The following is a 12307-nucleotide window of genomic DNA, read 5'->3' as shown; positions in this document are numbered from 1 at the left end:
AACAAAGAACATAATTAATAAAATTATTTTATATTCAGGATTTTTGCTAAAAGAGTAGATTTTAAGGGCTCTTGTTACATGCACACAAAAAAAGATTAACTCTGTGAGATGACAGATATGTGAATTTGCTTGACTACAGTCACTGTTTCACTACGCATAAGTATATTAAAAGAGCATTTTGCATTTATACTCATATGTGGAAGCTAAAACAGTGGATCTCATAAAGAAAGAGAGTAGATTTGTGGTTACCAGAGGTCGGGAAGGGTGGCCAAAGAAAGAAGTGGGATAAAGAGAAGTTGATTAATGGGTACAAATATTTGGTTTGATAGAAGAAATAACATATAATGTTCTAAAGATCAGTGAGGTGACTAAAGCTTATGATAATCTATTGTACATTTAAAAATAGCTAGAAGAGAAAAATTTGAATGTTTCTAGCATAAAGAAAATACAAATATGTAAGTTGATTGATATCCCAAGTACACTGACTTGATCTGTACAAATTATGTGAACATATTATCCCACGTGACTTGAAAATATGTGTATCTATTGTGCATCAATCCAAAGAATATCACATTGTACTCCTTAATTACACACAATGAAAATCAAGATTGTCTTGAAACAGAAAAAAAAAGGGTTTGTTTACTCTTTACATAAGAAAGGCATAGTATAGAGTGCAGGTATTGAAGAAGGCAATTTAACTAGTGTGGTCAGTGGTTGATTGTTATTTCAGCCCATAAATCTGTTCCACTTATCTCTTCTTTATGGAACTCTCTCCTTTCTTGCTTTTATTATTGCCCTGGTAGCAAACCTTTTGGCCCAGCAGAGGTAAAGTTCAGAATGAGAGAAATTTCTTTGATTTTCCCTGATGTTTTCAAAGGTGTAAGAAATGTCATGCCTTTCAGTGTGCACAAGTGGCAGGTGAAATGTCAGAGCCCAGTGGAGGGCCTAGTTCACCCCAGTTATTATGAAGATAACCTAACACCAGGTGAAGAGGCCCAAGAGAAATCTTCACACTGTCCTTGGGAGCCCGCCATGACTCTGAGCTGTTTGGCAGGCTGCTTCAGAAGATAACTGTAGCATTTCCTAGAACTGCTGCCACAGTTACGTTTCCTGCCTTTAAGCTTACCTATCATTTCTACAAAATCCCGTCATTGAGCTAGCTAATAATAAAGGGCGGTGTTTAAAAGAACACTGGTCGAGGAGTTAGGAGCCCTGCGTTCCAGCCTAGTCCTTTTGTTAAGTTACTGTGTGATGTCTAACAAGTCATTTTAATTTTCATAGTCTTTTGATTTTATGTGGAAGATAATACCTACTTGGTAGAATTATTGTGGGGATTCAAGAAGGTAGTGTGAACATATTTTGAAAAGCATAAAACTCAATATAAGATGCCATTAGCCATTTCAGTTCCTTTTTTGAATGGCATTAATTATAAAGAGAGGAGGAGGAAGAAAGTAAAGGAAAGGAGGGAGAGAAAGAGGGAAGGAGAGAGGGAGGGAGGGAAGAAAGAAGGAAGGAAGGAAGGGAAGGAAGGAAGAAAGGAAAGAAGGGAGAGAGGGAGGAAGGAAACAAGGGAGAGAGGGAGGAAGAAAAGAAAGAAGGGAGGGAGGGAGGAAGGAAGGAAGAGAAGGAGGGAGGAAGGAAAGAAGGGAAGGAGGAAGGAAGGGAGGGAGGGAGGAAGGAAGGGAGGGAGGGAGGAAAGAAGGAAGAGAGGGAGGGAGGGAAGAAAGAAGGAAGGAAGGGAGGGAGGGAGGAAGGAAGAAAGGGAGAAATCACTTGTTTTATCTCTTTCACATGTGTGTGTGTGCATGCACACACACACATACACTTACAGCTATGTGGACAAGATCAGAGTTTCTAAGCCAAAATTCCTCCACATCCTTTACTTAGTATTCTCCCTCTTAAGTAATGATTAATCTATCATTATCACTTTAATTTTCTCATTTTCTTCACTTTTGCTATTTACTATTTGTTAGAATGGAGAAAAGAAACAGAGACAGCGGTGGGGAGGGTTGCTCAACAGCAACACAGATTTACTGGACAAAGACTTGCAGAGGGGGAACACCAGACAGCGCTGGAGCCCAGGCCCTGCTTACTGACTGGAGCAGTTGTAGGTCTGGACAGGAGAGATTCAAAATCAGTCTCTTCAAACCCATCTTGAACCTAGAGTGACGAATGGTCCGTTCAGAACTGTCCCAGGTTCAAAACTGAAAGTCCAGTGTCTTGAGAAACCACCTTGTCCTAGCAAACTGCAGCGACTAGTCACCCCGCATCCCGCAACACGTCATCTATGCTGCACTCCAATCCTGCTGCCTCCTCTTAGCTATGAGGACATACAAACCTTTTCCTGGCCCAGGCCCTTACAGCACAATGCCTCTGTTCCCTCTGCCCAGAGCACTCACTTCAGTAGTGGTTGCTATTTTGTTGTTCTTCAGATCTCCCTTGGTCTCTCTTACGGCTTTCTGACCCTTTCTTTTATAGCACTTCATAGTACTCAAGATTTGTTGTTATGTGATTTACTTGTTGCCTGGTCTCCTTTCACAAGACTGTAAGCTCCACAAGCACGGGATGTCATTTCTGCTTTACTCATCACCGATTACTGTGTCTAGTGTTGTACCTGGCACGTGCCTGGGAATACGTACGGACTTTGTAAATATTTGGCGATTGAACAAATGCATGTTGATCCTCAAAAATATTTGTTAGGTGAATGAAATACTGAATCTACATCAACCTTAACCCAAGTTATCCAGACTTCTCTGCTCCATATTCTCCACCTCTGACTGCAAACTGTTCTTGTGACGAAAGCATCACCCATAGTGTGTAATGCATGGTTCATACTGTGTGTGTATGTGCGTGTGTGTGTGTAGTGAAAAGGGCACCTGATTTGGATCAAGTGTCAAAGTGTCACCATCTTTGCAAATTTAAATTTGGTAATTATGGCCGGATGCGGTGGCTCACGCCTGTAATCCCAGCACTTCAGGAGGCCAAGGCGGGCAGATCACCTTAAGTCAGGAGTTTGAGACCAGCCTGACCAACATGGTGAAACCCCCCTCTACTAAAAATACAAAAAAAATTAGCCATGTGGGATGGTGGATGCCTGTAATCCCAGCTACTCGGGAGGCTGAGGCAGGAGAATCACTTGAACCTGGGAGGTGGAGGTTGCAGTGAGCCGAGATGGTGCCGCTGCACTCCAGCCTGGGCGACAGAGCAAGACTCCGTCTCAAAATTTAAAAAAAAAAAAAAAAAATTGGTAATTATTCTCGGTTAGTGAGTTATTTGGTGATGGGTAGACATGTGACTAGGCATAGCCCTTTATAGCTTGGTAGCAGTTCAGGGTTCAGAACTTGGAAGGTAGAGAACTTTGAAGCAATGATACCCTTCACAGTAATGAAAGATAGTATTCTCCTTGTACTTGATGGTTTGATAAGAATAAAACACAATAACTATTTTTTTGACTACCAACTGCAAGCTAGAATCTTTGTTGTCTAAGTGTGTGTGTGTTTGTGTGTATTGAACAACTACCTTATACCAAGGACTGGCAGCACCAGGGTCACCAAAACAAATCTAGTTCATTCCCTCACAGAAGATAGAGTCAACTGAGGAAGATATTTACAATGACAAACTGCAAAAAGTGTTTAGAAAATAAACTAATCTAGTAAGGAGCCAGGGGGTCAGGAAAGCTACCTCAAATACATCATGTTTGAAGCTGAGGTCTGAAGGATGAGAAGCTTCCCAGGCCAGGACCACAGAAGGGGGTTAAGGAAGCTGGGGTAAAGCATGATTAGGCTGGGAAGGAGAATGCACCTTTTTTTTTTTTTTTTTGAGACAGAGTCTTGCTCTGTTGCCCAGGCTGGAGTGCAGTGGCGCAATCTCGGCTCACTGCAAGCTCCGCCTCCCGGGTTCACGCCATTCTCCTGCCTCAGCCTCCCCAGTAGCTGGGACTACAGGCGCCCGCCACAACCCCCTGCTAATTTTTTGTATTTTTAATAGAGACGGGGTTTCACCGTGTTAGCCAGTAGGGTCTCGATTTCCTGACCTCGTGATCCGCCCGCCTCGGCCTCCCAAAGTGCTGAAGGGCATTCTTCATCGGCCAGATGAAACGCCGTGACCCAAAAGAAGGCTGGGCGTGTATAAACGTGTTGCAGGACTTTTCCTTGGTTCGGCTAAAGACGGGGTCCTCGTCCGTCCCATGGCCATGAAAATTTAGGCTCGCAGGTGGTTTGAATGGTGAGTAGGAGAGAGTTGTAGTGGGTGAAGAGGAAGAAAAGGGGGAAACAACTCTCGCAAGGCGAGTCCCTGCTAGGGCGCTTCCCGCCTGCAGCTTGAATCCCTGGTTCCACACAGGAAGAGGAGGGGCCAGGCTCCTCCCTGCTCCAAAGGGCACGAACTTCTGTGTCTCCACCCCAGTGCGCGTTATTCCTAATGCGCAGGTTGGTTGGAGGTTTTCCGGGATCGCTTCCAACCTGGCTGTCTAAAAGGGAACCAGATTATGCAAGGCTTTGTGTTCCAGCTTAGGCTAAAAACCAAGAACAACTTTATCCTAAGGTCAAGAGGAAATATTTGATAGGTTCTGAAGAAGGGAGGTAAGTGATTGCATTTCCATTGTGAAAGCGTCACACTGGTTTCCATGCAGAGACAGCTGGTCCCGACCCTGACAGAACGCTAGTCCTGGTGGGATGGGGCTGGTGGGAAGAGACACAAGTGCGCAGATGTGAGTGACGTCTGGGGAAAAGTCAGCATTTGGGGCGTGAGGGCCAGGAAGCATCAAAGCTGATCCTGGGTCTCTGAATGATACCTCTGGGTGGTTCCGGGGGCTTTTCACTGCTATGCCTTTAATAGTAAATCTAAGAAATGAAGACTGTGCTACGGAATCTATTTTTTTTTTCTTTTTTTTAATTTCAGATGAATTTTTTAACATGTCAGTGATTTGATTAGAAAAATTGCTTCATTTTGTACACATTTCTGCAATTTGCCTCTGGGCACTCAAATATTCTGGAAAATTATACTTTGTAATGGGATTGAATAAATGTTTAATTTTTAAAAATTTACTCTCTTCAAGAAACATGCCATATCTGGGAAAGGAAAGTAAGAATTACATTTTTTAAGTGTAGATAACAGCACTCATGAATGTGTGTGTGTGTGTGTGTGTGTGTGTGTTTGCAATGCATCCGGAAGTAATAAATTATATTGTAATGTTGCCTTTTAAGTGCCTATCCATTGCACTTAATGCTATACCCCCACATTTCTCTATTTCTACAAGCAGAGTTTTTCTTTTTATATCCTCAGAGCACATTCATACCATTGGGAAATTGCAATGTTGAGAAATGCTAAGCCTCAATCTTCAATTCGTGTGGCCAGTCAATGGCAGAAGCAGGTCTGAAGTTGGGGATGGAAATGGCTGTAATGCCACAGAGCACTAGAGTCATGGCGAAAGCACATCACAACCAGCTACTTCTGGGGAACTCTCTCCTTGCTGAGTTTTTATATATATCACTAAGGAAATTGACTGAAAGATTAGAGCTTCAGTTTCTCAAGATGTGTATGTGGAGTTATTTAAGTCACCACGTCTTTACCTTAAACCTCCTTAAGGATTCATTTTTGGTTTGACCCCTCTTTTTACATTTCACCAATAGGGTACATAACATATTAATTACTTTTAGAGAAGTTCCCTCAAAGGGAACATTTTTTTTTTTCTCTACAGAATCTTGCTCTGTCACCCAGGCTAGAGTGCAGTGGTGCGATCTCAGTTCACTGTAACCTCCGCCTCCCAGGTTCAAGTGATTCTCCTGCTTCAGCCTCCTGAGTAGCTGGGATTATAGGCACACAACACCACGCCCAGCTAATGAGGGAACATAATTCAATCCGTATTTTATTTAGCCCCATGACCTATTGAGACTTACCCTTTGAAAAAGGCACTGTATTTTCTCTGCAGTCTGTTGTTCCCTGTGTATTCTAAATGGACAAACTGCAGCAAGACGTTCCACTGTGATGTGAATATTAACCCAATAACAGGATGTCTGTGATGCTCTGTTGTGCATATGGATCTGCTTTTAGAAACTGACAACTCTTGAAAGAATATTACAAACAATATAATGCATTTAACATCCGTATGGAAACCCTGAGTTTTATTTGTATTTTTTGTTGAATTTGTTAATACACTTCTGAAATATAAGACTCAGAACAAGTTTCTTATGCTCCCTGAAGCATAGTTTTCTCATCAGTGTAAAGGAGAGTCTGAACTGATCTCTGAGATCCCTTCTGGCATTGACATACTACCAATCTTTTATTCTGTAATCTTAGATTATTTCTGTAATAGACTAAACACCTTACCATATTTCTAGAATCTGACCTCATTCTCCAAATGGACTCTTTTAAAAAATGAACACAGAGGAAGAAGCATCAGTTCTGAATGGCGTTTTATTGAAGGCATCCTCTTTAATAACATAACTTGAAATCCAATTTGGTTTCTTTTTAGATCTCACAGAATTACTTTTCTTCATAAAGAGAATGTGGTTACCTTGGCCACTGTCTCTGATTTCATCTCTAATGCTACGGCCTTGTTCCCTATGTGGTCTGATTTAAAATATCCTGACTAACTTGACAGAAAGATCATCTCTCAAAAGATCATCTCTTACCATTGCTCTCCCTAGTCTCTCAATTCCTTTTTTCTCACCAATTTGCTTTCTGCAGTACTGCAGATCTGTGCCTCATTTTGGGTGTTTGCAAAGTGCATTTGAATGTTCATGCCTATATCAAATACTTGGGGGTATTCCTTGGGTCTATTGCTAAATATAAAGTAAAACATTGCTCAGTTTCTTTAATTTTTGGATTTGCGATTCCTATTTTTTTGTATTAAATACTTGAAGAGTGGTGTTCATAAATTGTGGTACAAATTCAACAACAAAAGCTAAAACATGAGTCTTCTCCATTCAGCCAGTAGATGGAAGTATTTCATAGGGAATTAGCAAGCAGCAAGCTTTTGTTGTTTTGGGACTTTTTTTGGTGTTTTTTTTTTTTTTTTTTTTTTGGTGGAGGGGGTGTTGTTTACTTTTTGTTTATTTATTTTTAAAAAAAGTTAGAGGAACCTGTCTGGAATAAAAGTGGAAAGGGGAAATGAAAAAGAAAAAAGAAAAGACTAAGAGAGGGGCACCCAATCCCATAACATGCAGGGCTTCCAAACTGATTCAACCTCAGCAAAAACCTGTTTTCTGTTCAGGCTCTGTCTATTGTCTTCTGTGATTTTGTTCCTTTTGAGAGAATAGGAGGATAAATTAAACTGTTGATAACTCTGGAGTTTTTTTTTTATTTTTAATGTAATCTCTATAGATCCTTGAGAGTCCTAAAAATCTTTTCATGAGAATGAATAATGCAATCAGTCTCTTCAGCAATCAGGCCAGCTGAGCATCAAGCTGGTGATTTTATTGGAATGCTTAATGTCCACCACAAAGCAGCGTGAAGGAGACAGCAGTGGAGGCTCACTGTTGGCAGTTCTGACTAGCAACTCTGGCCAAACTTCTGATGCCAGCCCTTTGCCCATCCTCTCCACCACTCCTGTTTGGAATTAGTGGTCTGTCATTAAAAGACTAAAGCAAATCACCAGGCATTGGCCCAGTGGCTGGTTGCATTATTTCCGTGGGTGCTGTGTGAACGTGTTTCCGAAATCCTAATTACCATGAACTGTGTATTTGTTTGAGTCCCAACATGAGGCTTAGGTTAAAAAACAGTTGTCACCCCACAACAGCATAGGAGATGAAAGCCATCTTTTCTGTATCAGATCTTATTGAATTGGCACGTTCATGCAAAAATACTCCTTTCCACAGCCTTCTGTCTCCTTGTGAGCTCTGGCAGGAGTTGAAAGGAGTGGCCATTAGATCCATCTTTGGTTTGAGGATAGCCCAGTAGTTTTTCAATTAAGGGAGAAACTAAAACGCCATAGATAAAATAGCTCTCCATAATAAAATTCATTTTAATTCACATATTTACAAGAAAATACAAACAAATGCTATAAGATGCATGCACGAGGCAAATGAAATACCCTGAAACTGATTAACATATTCTTATGCAGAGCTTTACTTATTCACCCAGCTTTGTTCTTTCTACCATCAAAGGGTAATGTTGCCCTCCTTATTGGTATTTCTGACTTTCTTCATCAGTATTGTGATTTTAATTGCATTTGTCTAAAAACTGCCTTTCTATGCAATGCCCTTGATGTGGAGCTGTTTGCATTAATACATTTATTTTCTTTTTTCAGCATGTCCTTGAAGTATGGGTCTTTGGAATATAAAATGCAAAAACTATATAGATAAATATTGGGGTACAAGAATTATTGAGCATTAAATCTGTTTAGCACTTATTCCTGTTCATTCTTTTTAGAAAGGAGGAAACTGATACCCAGGCAGAAGAATTTGTTCTTCAAACTATGAATGCAGAGCTACCCCAATTCATCCACACGCATAGTATTTCGCAGAAAAAAAGAAAACCCTATGATGTCAAGCTGTCATAAGGACTAATGATAAGCTTATTTGGCAAAACCTTTGATTTGGCAAATCCTCTGAGTTTTAAAATATCTTCTAATCTTATTTCTAACAAGCATTGAACTGATGGGAGAAAAGGGAGTACTACAGATGAGATAAAGATCAAATCCTTTGTGGCCAAGAGAGAGAGTGAAAGGAGAGAGCATAGCAATTTGGTGGCAAGATTTTATTTGCTTGTCAAGGTAGCAACTCTCTATGGAATGGCCATCTCTGAGCAAGTGACCTCTTCCTCTCCGCATGTATGCTGTGTCCCGAGCGCCCTGTGTCCAGTCCCTGACGAGCCAGTGTCATTGCAGTTTCTTCAAAGCAAAGGTCACTGTTGGGAAATTTTGCCACCAGAGGGCAACACTGTCTAACTTTTGCTCTTAGGGACCTGCCAACACCCCCACCAACTTCCACAACTTCCACCCCCTTTTTAAGGAAAAGTGTGTGTGTGTGTTTTCCCCAGGAGTATGCCAAATAAACCCTTCAGAAATCACATCTTTGCAGTCCCTGATCAGAATGGGGAGAAAGAAATGCAGTCCTGATTAACAATGAGATACAGGAGAGCCCTTGGCAACTTTCCTGGCAATTACCTTGGTGCTCACCTCGATGAAACTGGAAGGACAAGTGTTTAGGGCTATAGATGTGAATCTCACTAGTATAACTAGGCAGGGTGGTTGCATGTAACACAGGTAACTCTGTTCATTTTTTAAAAGAGTCCATTTGGAGAATGAGGTCAGGTTCTAGAAATATGGTAAGGTGTTTACAGTCTATTACAGAAATAATCTAAGATTACAGAATAAAAGATTGGTAGTATGTCAATGCCAGAAGGGATCTCAGAGATCAGTTCAGACTCTTCTTTACACTGATGAGAAAACTATGCTTCAGGGAACATAAGAAACTTGTTCTGAGTCTTATATTTAAGAAGTATATTAACATCTGAAAATCCAGAGAGGATTTAGGTTTGCAAAGTTCATTCTTGTCCTGGATCACCATCCTTAGACTAGTTAACTTAGTGAAAGAACTAAAAAGTAAACTCGTTTATTGCATCTCCACTCAAAATGTCTTCCTGAGCATGGACTTTTCTTGCAGCAAAGACCACGTTACAAGATGATCTCAGCCATAGATTATCAAGGTCTAACACAGAAATCAAGATGTAAGTGGGAGAGTCTTAACCATTTTCCCCATTTAATGTGCCCATACAAAATAAAAACGCAGAAAGGTAGAAGGTAATTAACTAATTTTCCCCAGAAAGATCGTGGTGATGTTAGAAGGATCATCCAGGACTTTCTTTCTTGGCTTTGTGAGTTATCCCTAACCCCTTCTGCAGCTAGAAAATAAGATTCTGGGAGCTCTTTTGGTTTCTGGAGTCTTGTTCTCAACCTGTCTGTCACACACTGGCTGTCATTTTCCCTCCCTGACCCATCTCATATCCTTCTCACTGCTGGGTAAGTTAACACTTGGCAGTGGATATACTCAGAGTCTAGTACCTGGCCTGACCACACAACACCCAGATAACCACACTGTTATCCTTCCCACCCAAGCTCAGCCTAAGGACAGTGGCTCCCAGGGAGGCAGATCAGCTGGCTCTGCTTCTCTGTTTGCTGAGAGTTTCCAGTTTGAAAAACACACATCCCCATTTAATGGATCATCTAATGGAAATCACCTGCTCCTCGAATAATCGTTGAACAAATTGATAGCACACAGTAGTGAGGCTTCTGGGCTTCAATACTACCTGACTGATTCCAGTAGATGGAATGAAAACAACCCAAACAAACCCCTGTTCATTGTTTAGAAGCTCATTATTCACAGGGGAATCATGGCCTCTACAAATTAGAGCTCCTCTACCGGAAAGGCAAGAGGGTCCGTGGCCAGGGGAAAAGTGCCCCGAATCCTCTAGGGAGGGCTTTGAGTGCTGGCTTTGCTACTTATCAGATCCGGGGAAAAAAAGAAAAAAAAAAACCCTGCGGAATCCATGGAGATAAAATACCTACCCTACCCTGAAGCCTCGTAGACAGTATGAGGTCAAGTTAGGCATCATGAGGAAAGCTCTTTCGTGTGACAACACTCAGGCACTCAATAATAATACAGTAGTCCCATTATCCACAGCTTCACTTTCCATGGTTTTAGCCACCCATGGTCAACTGTAATCTGAAAATATTAAACATGAAATTTCAGAAATAAAAGATGTCTATGTTTTAAATTGTACACCATTCTGAGTAGTGTGATAAAATTTTACATTATCCTGCTCCACCTCCACGAAGGACATGAATCCTTTTAACCAGGGGACCCACACTGTCTCTACTCCCGGCCCACTAGTCACTTAGGAGCCCTCCTGGTTATTAAACCGACTGTCGTGGAATTGTAGTGCTTGAGTTCAAGTCACCCTTATGATACAGAAGCTAAAAAGAAATTATTTAGGCAGATAGTGAGGGTAAGAGAGTCCTCAGTGGAATTTCCCTTTTAATAAAAAGCAGTCCCCAAATTATTTCTTTTCTCACAAACAGCAGCCTGAAAAATGGAGCTACAGACATAGGCAAGCTGGAAGATTGCACAGGTGACTGCCAGCAGCTGTGCAAATAGAAAAGGGCTACCTGAAAGCCAGTTATGTTCAACATGGAGGCTCCATTTTCCCTTTTCTTTGTTGCCACGTGTACAATAAAGAAGCAGGCAACATGGCACCCGCCAGGTAGCGAACCCATCTGCATAATAACAGATTAGACTGGGGCAGCCAGTCTCTTTGCACACTATGTAAATGGCATATCTGGTCCAAACAATTCTTTGTCCCCTATGTAAATCAGATACCACCTCCTCAAGGTAGTCTATAAAACTCTGTGCATTTCACCAAGGAACTGGCAGCTCATTTTCTTTGGGACCCCTCTCTGCAGTTAAAGAGCTTTTCTCTTTCTTTTGCCTATTGAACTTCTGCTCTGAACCTCACCCTGGTGTATCCAAATCCTAGTTTTCCATGACTGTGGGACAAGCAACCGCAGGTATTACCCCAGACAAATGACACAGCTTCACTTATTCATAATGGCCCCCAAATGCAACCTTAGTGATGCTGGCAATTCAGATCTGCCAAAGAGAAGCCATCAAGTGCTTTTTTTAAGTGAAAAAGTGAAAATTCTCCATGAGGAAAGAAAAGAAATTGTATGCTGAGGTTGCTAGGAGATATAGTAAGAGCAAATCTTATATCGGTGAAATTGTGAACAAGATATTGCTATAATTGTTCTATTTTGTTATTAGTTATTGTCGTTAATATCTGATAAATTAAACTTTATTGTAGCTCTGCATGTGTAGGAAAAATCGTTGTACTGTATGCACGTATTGGGTTTCAGGCATCCACTGAGAGTCTTGGAACATATGCCCTGTGGGTAAAGGGGGACTACTATAATAATAGCTGTTATTTATTGAGCACAGAGTTCTATATTAAACAGTTTTTGCAGACTGCCTCACTAAATCATCTCAACAGTAAGTGCATAGTAGTGTGAAAGGAAAACAAATCTTGGGACCCCAAAATCACTAAGTTAAAGGGAAAAATCAAGCTGGGCACTGTTGGGGCAAACCGGCCTCCCATTCTATTCAAAGTCATCCCTCTGTTCACTGAGATAAATGCATATCTGATTACTTCCTTTGGAAAGGCTAATCAGAAATCAAAAGAATGCAGCCTTTTGTGTCTTATTTACCTGTTACCTGGAAGCTCCCTCTCTGCATCCAGTTGTCCTGCCTTTCTGGACCAAACTAATGTACATCCTCATATATCGATTGAGGTCTCCTGTCTCCCTAAAATGTAT

This window comes from Macaca fascicularis, chromosome 8, assembly GCF_037993035.2.
Source record: "Macaca fascicularis isolate 582-1 chromosome 8, T2T-MFA8v1.1".
In the NCBI taxonomy this organism is placed as follows: domain Eukaryota; kingdom Metazoa; phylum Chordata; class Mammalia; order Primates; family Cercopithecidae; genus Macaca; species Macaca fascicularis.
Note: the sequence above shows the minus strand (reverse complement) of the source record.